General features: G+C 49.4%; 1 long non-coding RNA gene across 1 annotated transcript in view; it reads left to right on the forward strand.

Annotated features, from left to right (window-relative positions):
- Positions 1-13,629, forward strand: part of LOC144894288 (uncharacterized) — a 37,626-nt gene extending 23,997 nt beyond the window's left edge. Inside the window, exon 2 of the long non-coding RNA XR_013624986.1 lies at positions 11,725-13,629. This is a non-coding gene — a long non-coding RNA (uncharacterized LOC144894288). The remainder of the gene's footprint in view (positions 1-11,724) is intronic.
- Positions 13,630-14,547: the final 918 nt, after the last annotated feature.

The raw sequence follows: 14,547 nt of genomic DNA on the forward strand, positions 1-14,547 counted from the left end.
TGAATTGGGACAGATGAGGGTGGCATCTACAAAAGAGATGGAGGAAATACGACGAGGGGTAAGTGAGGAGGTTTCGGGGCTACGCGAGGAGGTAAAGCGAGGTGAGAAGCGTATGGAGAAAGAGGTGAGAAATAATACGGCTAAGTTACAAGGGGGAATAGAAGATCTGACGGAGGAGGTGGAACAGCTGACAGAGGGACAGACGGAGTTAGTGGAGCAGGTTCAAAAGAACACTGCGGTACTAGGAGGGTTAAAGGCGACACAAAAAGAAATTAAAAACGAATTAATAGCGACACAGAGGCAATGTCAGATGGTACATGAGGAACTGACAATGAGGGTGGACGAGGTGACAGAGATAATGGCGACAAAGGACCGGCAGGTGAGGATGCACATAGAGACGGTCACGGTAGCCTTAGAGGACGAACTTGAGGAGACGCACCGAGAAATAAAAGAGGTTAAACAAAAATTAGAGGAAGTGGAAGAAGAGGTGAGTGAAATTAAGAAGGGACGGACAGAAACTAAGAGAGAAATCCAGGAGGAGGTAATGGAATATGTACAAGGTCTGTGTTCAAATCATGATGAGGTGCTCACTAACCAAATAAAAAGTTTGCAGGTGGCAAAGGAGGTGCGGAGACGAAGTACGGAGGTGAGTGGCAATGTATATGATGTGAGGAAAGCTTCAGTCGGTTTGGGGATTGGTTTGGATCCGGGTGTTCGTGAGAGGCCGTTGGTGAAGTGTGCGACAGGTCAGGTGTGCAAAAAAAGAGGTGTGCGAGAATGTCCGACCATGGGGTGTGTGAGGAAAAAGTGCACGCCGAGGAGTGAGTGTGCCGTCAGGAGTGAGTCGGTCGTAGCGCGTGTGCGAGGGAGCACAGGGAAGCGCGGTGTGGTGAGTGTTACGGAGGAAGTAACGAAAAAGTGTGCGCGAGAGGATGCGCGAGAAAGGTGTGTAACGGACGGGTGCATGGGGAAAGCGCATGCTGTCAAGAGTAAGGGAGAATGCATGCCTGTGGGGAGTGTTACAGAGGGTGTAACGGGACAATGTGCGGAAGAGTGTGCACGAGAAAGGTGTGTAACGGACAGGTGCATGAGGAAAGAGTGCGCTGTCGAGAGTAAGGGTGAGTGCGCTGTCAAGAGTGGAGGTGAGAGTAGTGAGAGTGACACGGAGCGTGAGTTGGTTGTGGCAGGTGAGCGAGGATGTACACCTGGAATGGAAGGATGCACACCTGGAATGGTAGAGCGTGAGTGGGAATGCACGCTGGAATTGGTCGTGAGGCACGTGGCTGGGTGTGCGGGTGAGAGCACACCTGTGATTGTCACAAAGGACGTGACCGAGAAAGGGGCGCGAAGAGGTGTGTTGGTGAGGTGTGCGAGCGACGAATGTGTGCCAAGGTGTTCGGTGGTCAGGTGTGTGACCAAGTCGGTGAGCGGAATGGGTGTACCGAGGTGTGTAAGGAAAGGTACGAGGAGCATGGAAACGGCTGCATGTATGAGCAAGAAAGGGGTAGCGTATGCTTGTAAGCATCCAGGTGAGGCGTCGACGGTAACCGGTTTAGCGGTTAGAGCGACTTATAGCCGAATCGGGCCCTCGGTGCGTGTCGGGCAGCTTCGCGTGCCGCGAGGACCAGCGGGGATCCGAACCACGGCGGTTTCGAAAGAACCGCCGTACGCGATCCACGCTGTGCCTCGCTTGGAGCGGCCGCGTCCGGGCTCCACTACGTGGAGCGGGCGGCTCGATAGGAAGGGTCGTCATGGCGACCACTTTCTATTGAGACGTGCCGGCAGGTCGAGATCGGGACATTGGATGGCTCCACGCCGAGGTGGTGCGTGGGATCTCGGCACGGGTAAGCCCCCGTCCCTGCCCCGAATGCGGGACGTATCCAGCCGCTGGCACAAAAGAACCCGCGTTCATGGCTCGGCTGTACGAAGCCGAGCTTTAGAAGGGAATTGGCGCACCGAGAGGATGTAATAAGTAGACGGGTGATGAGGATAGTGTTTTGGCCCCGAAATTAGAAAAAAGCAAAATTTGATGATGGTATGGGTAGAATCGGCAGTAAATGGAAAATTTTTGATTTGTTGGAATTTGGTAAGCAAAATTCATAGTAAGAGATGCCCCGTGTGGTGGGATGGCAACTCTGTCATCCCTCACGAGGGGGGGCAAATGCGCAATAGTTTATGGGGTGGCTATGACAACCGAGCCAGGGAGGGCTTGGATAATTGTAGGGATCTAGCGAAGATGACATTAGGTAACGTTAAGATTAGTTAGTGACTGATACCTGTAGTGGGGACGCAGGTAGATTAGTGTGGATGATAATGACGTGGGAGCGCAATAGTTTAAAGGGACGACTGGGAAGCGCAAGTTTCAGAAGGGAGTAGTTAGCTGAGATGATGCCGTGTGTGTGAAGATTGAACAGGTGAGAATTGAACAGGTGTGATTGCACAGGTGTGCAACTGAACAGGTGGATGGAGCAGTGTATGAGTGAGTGATAGTGATTGCGTGTTGTGTTGACCAAATGGTCCAGGAAGAAAGGAGGGTGCAGGTGGCACCAGGTGTGAGGGCACAGGTGTGCAACAACAGGTGTATGTGGCTGTGTGGAATAAATGGTAGTGTGGAATATCTGGAGTATTGGAATGGATGGTCGTGGAGTGAGAATGGTGGAAATTGTGGAGTGGAGTGGATGGTGCGAAGGTGTGAATGGGGGAAGAGTGCACCCCCATCACGGATACCCGGGGCGGGTAGTGTAAGTGTTAGGTAGAGGGTACAGGTAAATTGTGGTTGGATATTGGCATCTGTGGTGCGGGTGACAGAATGGTATTTGGATGGGTGCATTAGTGTTGTGGAAATGGCTGGGCGTGTTGCCTATTAGTGTGTGTAGTTGTTTGGGCGCTCCACCACTGTAAGGATGTCGGCCAGGTGAGGCCGCAGGTGGGCTCTGGGAGCCGGTAGTAGTTGTTGTGGATGGGGCCCGAGGATCCGGAGGACGGACCCGGGTAGCCCAGTGCCAGAGGGCACCGAGTGGGGTGACAGAGCCAGGAGGGGCCTGCCCCAGTTAGATAGGTTAGGGTGAGGAGCTAGGTAAGCTCGGGTGGCAACTACAGTGGTGGAGGTGTGCAGGTGGGTAGACCTGTTGGGAGAGCTAGACGTCGCAGCCCAGAAATTGTGCGAGAGCACCGGGAGATGAATCGGGGGAGTGAGACCCCAAATTGAGAAGCACCACAGTTGGTCAATGGGAATTGGTTTTTAGAACCCATAGTGTAAGTTGGCCAATGGATTGGCAGGGAAAGACCCCGGGTAGTGTAAAGTGTGTTAAAGTCATTTAGAAAATAGTTAGGATGAAGGATCTCCTCGCACCATCTGCATCCACTCACCTGAGGTGACAGGTACTCCACACCATGCCATGTTTTGATTATTTTTTTAGGATGCAAATGTTTGGATTGTGAGACGCATCATGACGTGGGTGTGACATTGTGCGTAATTCCATCTCTCCCTCCTTATGAGGATTGATGATGAATTGGTGATGGCAAATTTTGAAGTAGAGGGATTGTGGAGACGAATTTGGTATAGGGGAAATATGGGGAAGACGTGACAGTAGTGACGAATTTGTAAATGTGTAGATTTTTGTACATATGGGGTAAGGGCAAGGGTAGGGTAGGTGACAGGGGGGTGACGTACGGTAGGGACGAGCTTTCTCACCCCGCCCTCCATACGCATTTCGCCTTGCATTGCCTTATTGACGTGTACCCTTGTGACCTTACCCCTCGCTCAATTGTCTTTCTTTTGTCTCCCACATGACCTGTGCGCCATTGGGTGCCGAGGGGAGCGTGCGTGAGGTGGCCATTGTGCGCCCGAGATTCCCAGAACCAGCATGCATTGCGTTGATGTACCACTTTATGGACCGCTGTTCTGCGGCCAAGTACCACTTGATGGACCCCAGGTTCTGGGGCAGGGCACCTCTGTTGGAGACCGGCCATAGTGGCCAGGGAATCTTGCTTGCGGACCTCGGTAAGGTGGCACCTATGCCAAACAGGTGGACCACCCTTAGTTGGCCCCTGAGGCCCTAAATAAAAACGAACACAAGTTGTGCTTTTTATTATGTCCAAATAGGCCGCATGAAGCCAGAAGACGTCGGGAAGAACATCGGCCCAGCAGAGAAAGTGAAGACCACCACCAGTTGTTTTGTTGTGTTTATTAAGAACCATGGTGACTGCGCACCGAGTGGTGCTTTTGGTGCTTGTGGTGTTTTTGGTGCTTTTGGGTGCTTTGGTGGTATTGGTACTGGTGCATCGATGCAATGCGTGCTGTCTCCTCCCTCCCAACAGGAATTTCTTTTTTTTTCTTGTTCCCTAAAAAGAAAAAAAGAAAAAAAACACCGGTCCTGGGTTGCATTGTAAATAAGAAATCACGTCATTGTAAATAATGCTCCCCACCGTAAATGTATAGTTTGAGAATAATTCCGTAATTCGGTTAGCTGTGGGCTTGAGTCTGTTAGACAGGGTGCAATGCAATAGGGGGACATACTTATTTGTGTTTTAAGATTGTCACACTCAGGGTCAGGTTAATTGTAGAGGGAATTACACCTACGTGTCACACTAAGTTAAAGTTTAGTAGGCCCGAGGACGGGCCTGAAGAAAGGAGGGTGCAGTGTAACGAATGTGGAAACGTTACAATGTGAACGTTACAAAAGTATGGTAACACCCTGTTAATGTAAATAATGGTCGCAGCCGTCCTCCTAGTTAATTCCATGAAACTTACACGCAGGTCACGATATACGTATCTTTTAAATAGTGTATTTCCTTATTCCATGTAGGCTAAATATGTGTTTCCCACTAGATTGACTTTGCATTGTATCAAACAAAATAAGCGTAGGCCCTTCCAATTTCCCCAAACATCTCCGCTCTCCAAAGTTCCTTTCAAAAGGGGAGTCGTTTTCAATCCCGCAGGCCGCCATTGCCCATGTGCTAATGTCGGAGAAGAAAGGCGTGTCTCCACCTCGTCATAAGAGGGGAGGAGTGAGCCAGCCCTAACAGCCAATCAGCACCGCGGTGAGCGACCCGTTAGGCGTGCCCTCGGAGCCGGCGGCTTAATTCCACCCGAGGTGATAAAAGCGACTGTAAGGGACTGCTTTACCAGATGACCTGGGAGATGAGCAAAGAGGCGGCACCAAGAGGAGCGGTGAGATGCGAAACGCTCCAAGCCAAAGAGGAGAGGCACTCGGCAAGGAAACCAGCTTTGGAGAGACGCGCTGAAAGGAGGGAGACGGCTCCACCACAAGAAGAGGAGCAGGTGTGCCGAACCAGCGCGTGACGTCTACCGCAGCGGATACGCGACGGAGGGTTTTCCCGCCAAAACCGCGAGGAATTGAGAGCTGCTGCCTCCGACTTTGCCTCCCTCTCAAGCAATCCACCTCAAGCCCTACCTGCCTGCAATATCCCCTGTGTAAGTGTGAACGTCCTGTCCTGCTCGTTGTCTTGGGGTTAAGTAAAAATGAATAGTGTAAGTTAACGATTCGCTGTGTTACTGCTTCTTCCATCCATTGCTTGTGTGTGTATAATAAATCTGTTCTTCCTCCGTATTCTTCTTCTTCTTCTTTTTCATTCTCTTTCGGTCGCTTTAGAGGTTTCCCGATTGAATATCTGTGGGGCGATCTGGTCAACGTCGGGTGGAATCGGGTTCTAATCGGGGAGTAACTGTTCGGACGCGGTTAAAAACACCACCGCTCGGTCAATATAACATCTAAAACCGCGTCTGTAACAATTGGTTGTCAGGAGTTGGATTCGGACCTGGGACTAAATTTGTTAGGCCCAAATTTTGGAACACCAATTGTACTATTAGAGTAACAATTGGTGTCGAGGAGGGAGATCGGACCCGAAATCAGACCCGAAGCGCGCTTAACGCGCTCAAAATTACAAGCTGCCGAAATTTATTTTGTTTTATAAAACCCGAATTTTGAGATCGCGCCATGGACAATCAAGGCGATCGGATGTCGGTGGGAGAGATAGACAGGGTGGAATCGACCCAGGACCTCGGGGAAATGTATGTGGAGGAAAGGGAGGAGGAGAAAAATAGCAATGTGGTTGCGGAGGTTTCAGACGCACAAAATGGCGCTCTCGCGCACGTGGTTGAGGGGGCCACGGTCGCGGAACCAATGAGCACGGCCCAAATACAAGCCTTCATGGCCCAATTCATGGTGGAAATGCAGAAAAAAAACGACAGTATGGAACAAATGGAAAACAGAAGGAGGGCCGATAGTGAACAAATGGAAAACAGGAGGGCTGATAGTGAAAAAATGGAAAGCAGAATTATGGGGCAAATGGGGGTAATGGGAAACCAAATGGGGATAATGGGAAACCAAATGGCGGTAATGAGGGACGAAGCGAGGGGTACCGGTGAGGAGTTAGACAAGAAATTTGGGAAGTTAGACAAAAATTTTGAGGGGTTAGACAACGGGATAAAAGAGGTGAAAAATGGGTTAATGGGGTTAGAAAATAGGATGGAGGACAAATTGCGGGAGATAGGGGAACAATCCGCCCGAGAAATTAAACAAATGGGAGAGCAGATAGAGGAGGTAAAAATCGGGGTAGAAACCAAACTGGATGCTCAGAGAGATGAATTGGGACAGATGAGGGTGGCATCTACAAAAGAGATGGAGGAAATACGACGAGGGGTAAGTGAGGAGGTTTCGGGGCTACGCGAGGAGGTAAAGCGAGGTGAGAAGCGTATGGAGAAAGAGGTGAGAAATAATACGGCTAAGTTACAAGGGGGAATAGAAGATCTGACGGAGGAGGTGGAACAGCTGACAGAGGGACAGACGGAGTTAGTGGAGCAGGTTCAAAAGAACACTGCGGTACTAGGAGGGTTAAAGGCGACACAAAAAGAAATTAAAAACGAATTAATAGCGACACAGAGGCAATGTCAGATGGTACGTGAGGAACTGACAATGAGGGTGGACGAGGTGACAGAGATAATGGCGACAAAGGACCGGCAGGTGAGGATGCACATAGAGACGGTCACGGTAGCCTTAGAGGACGAACTTGAGGAGACGCACCGAGAAATAAAAGAGGTTAAACAAAAATTAGAGGAAGTGGAAGAAGAGGTGAGTGAAATTAAGAAGGGACGGACAGAAACTAAGAGAGAAATCCAGGAGGAGGTAATGGAATATGTACAAGGTCTGTGTTCAAATCATGATGAGGTGCTCACTAACCAAATAAAAAGTTTGCAGGTGGCAAAGGAGGTGCGGAGACGAAGTACGGAGGTGAGTGGCAATGTATATGATGTGAGGAAAGCTTCAGTCGGTTTGGGGATTGGTTTGGATCCGGGTGTTCGTGAGAGGCCGTTGGTGAAGTGTGCGACAGGTCAGGTGTGCAAAAAAAGAGGTGTGCGAGAATGTCCGACCATGGGGTGTGTGAGGAAAAAGTGCACGCCGAGGAGTGAGTGTGCCGTCAGGAGTGAGTCGGTCGTAGCGCGTGTGCGAGGGAGCACAGGGAAGCGCGGTGTGGTGAGTGTTACGGAGGAAGTAACGAAAAAATGTGCGCGAGAGGATGCGCGAGAAAGGTGTGTAACGGACGGGTGCATGGGGAAAGCGCATGCTGTCAAGAGTAAGGGAGAATGCATGCCTGTGGGGAGTGTTACAGAGGGTGTAACGGGACAATGTGCGGAAGAGTGTGCACGAGAAAGGTGTGTAACGGACAGGTGCATGAGGAAAGAGTGCGCTGTCGAGAGTAAGGGTGAGTGCGCTGTCAAGAGTGGAGGTGAGAGTAGTGAGAGTGACACGGAGCGTGAGTTGGTTGTGGCAGGTGAGCGAGGATGTACACCTGGAATGGAAGGATGCACACCTGGAATGGTAGAGCGTGAGTGGGAATGCACGCTGGAATTGGTCGTGAGGCACGTGGCTGGGTGTGCGGGTGAGAGCACACCTGTGATTGTCACAAAGGACGTGACCGAGAAAGGGGCGCGAAGAGGTGTGTTGGTGAGGTGTGCGAGCGACGAATGTGTGCCAAGGTGTTCGGTGGTCAGGTGTGTGACCAAGTCGGTGAGCGGAATGGGTGTACCGAGGTGTGTAAGGAAAGGTACGAGGAGCATGGAAACGGCTGCATGTATGAGCAAGAAAGGGGTAGCGTATGCTTGTAAGCATCCAGGTGAGGCGTCGACGGTAACCGGTTTAGCGGTTAGAGCGACTTATAGCCGAATCGGGCCCTCGGTGCGTGTCGGGCAGCTTCGCGTGCCGCGAGGACCAGCGGGGATCCGAACCACGGCGGTTTCGAAAGAACCGCCGTACGCGATCCACGCTGTGCCTCGCTTGGAGCGGCCGCGTCCGGGCTCCACTACGTGGAGCGGGCGGCTCGATAGGAAGGGTCGTCATGGCGACCACTTTCTATTGAGACGTGCCGGCAGGTCGAGATCGGGACATTGGATGGCTCCACGCCGAGGTGGTGCGTGGGATCTCGGCACGGGTAAGCCCCCGTCCCTGCCCCGAATGCGGGACGTATCCAGCCGCTGGCACAAAAGAACCCGCGTTCATGGCTCGGCTGTACGAAGCCGAGCTTTAGAAGGGAATTGGCGCACCGAGAGGATGTAATAAGTAGACGGGTGATGAGGATAGTGTTTTGGCCCCGAAATTAGAAAAAAGCAAAATTTGATGATGGTATGGGTAGAATCGGCAGTAAATGGAAAATTTTTGATTTGTTGGAATTTGGTAAGCAAAATTCATAGTAAGAGATGCCCCGATGTGGTGGGATGGCAACTCTGTCATCCCTCACGAGGGGGGGCAAATGCGCAATAGTTTATGGGGTGGCTATGACAACCGAGCCAGGGAGGGCTTGGATAATTGTAGGGATCTAGCGAAGATGACATTAGGTAACGTTAAGATTAGTTAGTGACTGATACCTGTAGTGGGGACGCAGGTAGATTAGTGTGGATGATAATGACGTGGGAGCGCAATAGTTTAAAGGGACGACTGGGAAGCGCAAGTTTCAGAAGGGAGTAGTTAGCTGAGATGATGCCGTGTGTGTGAAGATTGAACAGGTGAGAATTGAACAGGTGTGATTGCACAGGTGTGCAACTGAACAGGTGGATGGAGCAGTGTATGAGTGAGTGATAGTGATTGCGTGTTGTGTTGACCAAATGGTCCAGGAAGAAAGGAGGGTGCAGGTGGCACCAGGTGTGAGGGCACAGGTGTGCAACAACAGGTGTATGTGGCTGTGTGGAATAAATGGTAGTGTGGAATATCTGGAGTATTGGAATGGATGGTCGTGGAGTGAGAATGGTGGAAATTGTGGAGTGGAGTGGATGGTGCGAAGGTGTGAATGGGGGAAGAGTGCACCCCCATCACGGATACCCGGGGCGGGTAGTGTAAGTGTTAGGTAGAGGGTACAGGTAAATTGTGGTTGGATATTGGCATCTGTGGTGCGGGTGACAGAATGGTATTTGGATGGGTGCATTAGTGTTGTGGAAATGGCTGGGCGTGTAGCCTGTTAGTGTGTGTAGTTGTTTGGGCGCTCCACCACTGTAAGGATGTCGGCCAGGTGAGGCCGCAGGTGGGCTCTGGGAGCCGGTAGTAGTTGTTGTGGATGGGGCCCGAGGATCCGGAGGACGGACCCGGGTAGCCCAGTGCCAGAGGGCACCGAGTGGGGTGACAGAGCCAGGAGGGGCCTGCCCCAGTTAGATAGGTTAGGGTGAGGAGCTAGGTAAGCTCGGGTGGCAACTACAGTGGTGGAGGTGTGCAGGTGGGTAGACCTGTTGGGAGAGCTAGACGTCGCAGCCCAGAAATTGTGCGAGAGCACCGGGAGATGAATCGGGGGAGTGAGACCCCAAATTGAGAAGCACCACAGTTGGTCAATGGGAATTGGTTTTTAGAACCCATAGTGTAAGTTGGCCAATGGATTGGCAGGGAAAGACCCCGGGTAGTGTAAAGTGTGTTAGTCATTTAGAAAATAGTTAGGATGAAGGATCTCCTCGCACCATCTGCATCCACTCACCTGAGGTGACAGGTACTCCACACCATGCCATGTTTTGATTATTTTTTTAGGATGCAAATGTTTGGATTGTGAGACGCATCATGACGTGGGTGTGACATTGTGCGTAATTCCATCTCTCCCTCCTTATGAGGATTGATGATGAATTGGTGATGGCAAATTTTGAAGTAGAGGGATTGTGGAGACGAATTTGGTATAGGGGAAATATGGGGAAGACGTGACAGTAGTGACGAATTTGTAAATGTGTAGATTTTTGTACATATGGGGTAAGGGCAAGGGTAGGGTAGGTGACAGGGGGGTGACGTACGGTAGGGACGAGCTTTCTCACCCCGCCCTCCATACGCATTTCGCCTTGCATTGCCTTATTGACGTGTACCCTTGTGACCTTAACCCTCGCTCAATTGTCTTTCTTTTGTCTCCCACATGACCTGTGCGCCATTGGGTGCCGAGGGGAGCGTGCGTGAGGTGGCCATTGTGCGCCCGAGATTCCCAGAACCAGCATGCATTGCGTTGATGTACCACTTTATGGACCGCTGTTCTGCGGCCAAGTACCACTTGATGGACCCCAGGTTCTGGGGCAGGGCACCTCTGTTGGAGACCGGCCATAGTGGCCAGGGAATCTTGCTTGCGGACCTCGGTAAGGTGGCACCTATGCCAAACAGGTGGACCACCCTTAGTTGGCCCCTGAGGCCCTAAATAAAAACGAACACAAGTTGTGCTTTTTATTATGTCCAAATAGGCCGCATGAAGCCAGAAGACGTCGGGAAGAACATCGGCCCAGCAGAGAAAGTGAAGACCACCACCAGTTGTTTTGTTGTGTTTATTAAGAACCATGGTGACTGCGCACCGAGTGGTGCTTTTGGTGCTTTTGGTGCTTTTGGGTGCTTTGGTGGTATTGGTACTGGTGCATCGATGCAATGCGTGCTGTCTCCTCCCTCCCAACAGGAATTTCTTTTTTTTTCTTGTTCCCTAAAAAGAAAAAAAGAAAAAAAACACCGGTCCTGGGTTGCATTGTAAATAAGAAATCACGTCATTGTAAATAATGCTCCCCACCGTAAATGTATAGTTTGAGAATAATTCCGTAATTCGGTTAGCTGTGGGCTTGAGTCTGTTAGACAGGGTGCAATGCAATAGGGGGACATACTTATTTGTGTTTTAAGATTGTCACACTCAGGGTCAGGTTAATTGTAGAGGGAATTACACCTACGTGTCACACTAAGTTAAAGTTTAGTAGGCCCGAGGACGGGCCTGAAGAAAGGAGGGTGCAGTGTAACGAATGTGGAAACGTTACAATGTGAACGTTACAAAAGTATGGTAACACCCTGTTAATGTAAATAATGGTCGCAGCCGTCCTCCTAGTTAATTCCATGAAACTTACAAGCAGGTCACGATATATCTTTTAAATAGTGTATTTCCTTATTCCATGTAGGCTAAATATGTGTTTCCCACTAGATTGACTTTGCATTGTATCAAACAAAATAAGCGTAGGCCCTTCCAATTTCCCCAAACATCTCCGCTCTCCAAAGTTCCTTTCAAAAGGGGAGTTGTTTTCAATCCCGCAGGCCGCCATTGCCCATGTGCTAATGTCGGAGAAGAAAGGCGTGTCTCCACCTCGTCATAAGAGGGGAGGAGTGAGCCAGCCCTAACAGCCAATCAGCACCGCGGTGAGCGACCCGTTAGGCGTGCCCTCGGAGCCGGCGGCTTAATTCCGCCCGAGGTGATAAAAGCGACTGTAAGGGACTGCTTTACCAGATGACCTGGGAGATGAGCAAAGAGGCGGCACCAAGAGGAGCGGTGAGATGCGAAACGCTCCAAGCCAAAGAGGAGAGGTACTCGGCAAGGAAACCAGCTTTGGAGAGACGCGCTGAAAGGAGGGAGACGGCTCCACCACAAGAAGAGGAGCAGGTGTGCCGAACCAGCGCGTGACGTCTACCGCAGCGGATACGCGACGGAGGGTTTTCCCGCCAAAACCGCGAGGAATTGAGAGCTGCTGCCTCCGACTTTGCCTCCCTCTCAAGCAATCCACCTCAAGCCCTACCTGCCTGCAATATCCCCTGTGTAAGTGTGAACGTCCTGTCCTGCTCGTTGTCTTGGGGTTAAGTAAAAATGAATAGTGTAAGTTAACGATTCGCTGTGTTACTGCTTCTTCCATCCATTGCTTGTGTGTGTATAATAAATCTGTTCTTCCTCCGTATTCTTCTTCTTCTTCTTTTTCATTCTCTTTCGGTCGCTTTAGAGGTTTCCCGATTGAATATCTGTGGGGCGATCTGGTCAACGTCGGGTGGAATCGGGTTCTAATCGGGGAGTAACTGTTCGGACGCGGTTAAAAACACCACCGCTCGGTCAATATAACATCTAAAACCGCGTCTGTAACAATATGTTTGTGAAGTACAACATCCTGTGTTGTGCTTAAACCCTTCAGTGAAACGATGGGAGGCACATCTAATTAAAAATAAAAACACCCTCAACTACACCCCAGAGAGGACAATTCACAATCCGAATGATGTTCTTCCTTCCAAAAAAAAAAAAAGAAGGAAAAAAGAAGAAGAAGCTGCCTTATAGTTTGTTCTCCTCTGCTATTCTCAAATTGATTTAAGACCCATGCCACAAAGCCGTGAGCAGTTCAGAGGTTAAATGGCTTTTCTTCACCGGTGAGGGTTCAATTCCCATAGCTGTCCAGTTCTGGGTTTCACGATGTCACCTTGATGTAAGCTAATGACCAGTCCAATGAAAACTCTCAAGCCGAAGGAATGCTCATGACAAATTGTGGAAAATGTAGGCCTCCCAGGTGGGGCATGCACTGCAATGAATTCCAGGAGTCGTAAAAAAGGGAAAAAATAAAAACTCATGAGATTAAGGGACACTATCAGCACGCAGGCCTTGTCAGCATGTATTTACTCAGCTTTAAAGCACAAACATGAAACATGCAGCCATCTGTTCCCATTCAACATTTATATGCAAGATAGCTTGAACCATGAAGATATTTCTTATAGCATGCAAGATGGCGAGTACATATACAATAAACGTAAATAAACAAATAAACGCAAACAATAAACGAGTACAATAAAGAAGAAGAGCAATCTGGATAAGGGCCGTTTCCAACGTCAGGTCAGCATTCACTTCCCATCAATAGGCTAGCTCGAGTATTGGCGAAACCTCAGTTACGATATAAACCACCAACCATAATCAACAACCTGCCGTTCTTACAACTCGTCGAATACAATTTGAGCGCCTCTCGTTTTGGCTGTCTGGCTTAACAGAGCACCGACAAATCTCGCAAGCAGAAATTACAGCTCAATACTTATTTAGAGCAACTCCTGTCGATTTGGAAAGGACGATAGCAAACTGTAATGATAAATGCCCCAAGTTGGGTGGTGTGGCGAGGGGAAGCAGGCCCTAATGTCCAGAAAAGGGTTTTTTTTTTCCAATTATGTGCTCAGAGCAGGTGGCCAATTTTTGGGGTCAATTTACCAGCTTACACTTAGGTGTGTAACAGTGCATTTCAGCATATAGATCACTGCAATTTCAGGTATTGTGAAACTTTGCGAGAATATCTACATTCTGGATTATAGATCGGTACAAGGTCGCTTGTCAATAAAACCTGAAAGCATGAGTGTTTTCTCAACTTCATAATTAAGAAGCTCACACAACACTCTCCCCTAGCTCACCAAAAAGGCAAAACTCTACCCAACATCCAAATGAATGAAAGATTTACATTTGTACGTTCCATCATAAAGTTCACTGAGTAACGCAAGAGGCTAAGACTTAGGCTAAGTCGAAAAATATTTCACTTTGTGGAGAAATTATGAAACTTTGCAGACAGGTGGAGGACCCCAGTAGGAACATTTTTCGATTAGGACCCAACTCTGAAACGCCCCCTGGTGGCCGCCATCTTGAATTTCAGAATGGCCGCCAGATTTGATATATATTTGCCTATAACTTCGAAACTAAAGCAGATAGAAATACGATTGCAGTGGCTAACCCCCGCCCCCCCCCCCCCACCCCCCCTCATGACAATTTGGGTGAACAGGTGATCAGTTAGCACCCCATATGATTTTACTTAGCACCCCATATTATTTCAGTGCTGCCATCTGTTTGCATTAGTTTAGGTTAAGACAGAAGATTTCCTTTTTTATGCAAGAAAGGTCTTTGCAGACATCAAAGTTCGTTATCATTATTGTATTAACGCATGTTTTCTTTTACAGGTGGAAAACCATAAACCATGTCCAGGTCATTCAAGATCGTTCCTTCAGCATCAACAGACAGCTCATCAAAGGCAGGAGTAACACCTGACTTCAACTGGAGCATCTGTGTCCTTTGCCAAAAGAAAACCCAGGACCCCCTTGTTGTACCTGACAGGGGAAAGCGGCTTACGAAAGGAATGGGATACCGGACACTCGCCCAAGAACTAAATAACGCTAAGGATGCTGGCTACAACCCATTGAAAATTGATTTCACTAATCTAGATGATGGGACTGGCATTGAGCAAACACTACGTGCACATCAGGCTTGCTGACATAAACTTTGTAAAAATGAATATTGTGAACTGAAGTTAGATAGATGGAGAAAGCGTAA

Source organism: Myxine glutinosa, chromosome 11 (genome assembly GCF_964187855.1).
Source record: "Myxine glutinosa chromosome 11, kmMyxGlut1.1, whole genome shotgun sequence".
NCBI classification, from domain to species: domain Eukaryota; kingdom Metazoa; phylum Chordata; class Myxini; order Myxiniformes; family Myxinidae; genus Myxine; species Myxine glutinosa.